The following is a 562-nucleotide window of genomic DNA, read 5'->3' as shown; positions in this document are numbered from 1 at the left end:
ACCCCGCCACTGTCTGAGGGAGGTTTGTGGGCTTCTTCAAGGGCTGAGCTGCCATGGGCACATGCTGGGGAGGAGCAGCACCTTGTCCCTTTGCCCAGGACACACATATGGTGCCCTGCAGAGCCCTAGGAACTCATGAGGAACGGCTAACCCCGCCACTGTCTGAGGGAGGTTTGTGGGCTTCTTCAAGGGCTGAGCTGCCATGGGCACATGCTGGGGAGGAGCAGCACCTTGTCCCTTTGCCCAGGACACACATATGGTGCCCTGCAGAGCCCTAGGAACTCATGAGGAACGGCTAAGGGACCTGGGGGGGTTTAGTCTGGAGAAGAGAACACTCATGGGGGGACCTTGTTGCTCTCTACAACTGCCTGACAGGAGGATGGAGCCAGGAGAGGGCTGGTCTCTGCTCCCAAGGAACAAGCAATAGGACAAGAGGAAATGGCCTCAAGCTGCACCAGGGCAGGTTTATATGGAGATTAGGAACAATACCTCCCCCAAAGGGTGCTCAGGCACTGGAACAGGCTGCCCAGGGCAGTGCTGGAGTCACCATCCCTGCAAGGGT

General features: G+C 58.2%; 1 protein-coding gene across 1 annotated transcript in view; it reads left to right on the top strand.

Moving 5' to 3' along the window:
- The window catches only part of CLIC3 (chloride intracellular channel 3), a 2,494-nt gene that overhangs the window by 433 nt on the left and 1,499 nt on the right, over positions 1-562 (top strand). The gene's annotated exons all lie outside the window — the stretch shown is intronic.

The sequence above is a fragment of the Nestor notabilis genome, unplaced genomic scaffold, assembly GCF_000696875.1.
Source record: "Nestor notabilis isolate BGI_N333 unplaced genomic scaffold, ASM69687v1 scaffold17478, whole genome shotgun sequence".
Lineage (NCBI taxonomy): Eukaryota > Metazoa > Chordata > Aves > Psittaciformes > Psittacidae > Nestor > Nestor notabilis.
Note: the sequence above shows the minus strand (reverse complement) of the source record. Positions and strands in the feature narration are given on the sequence as shown.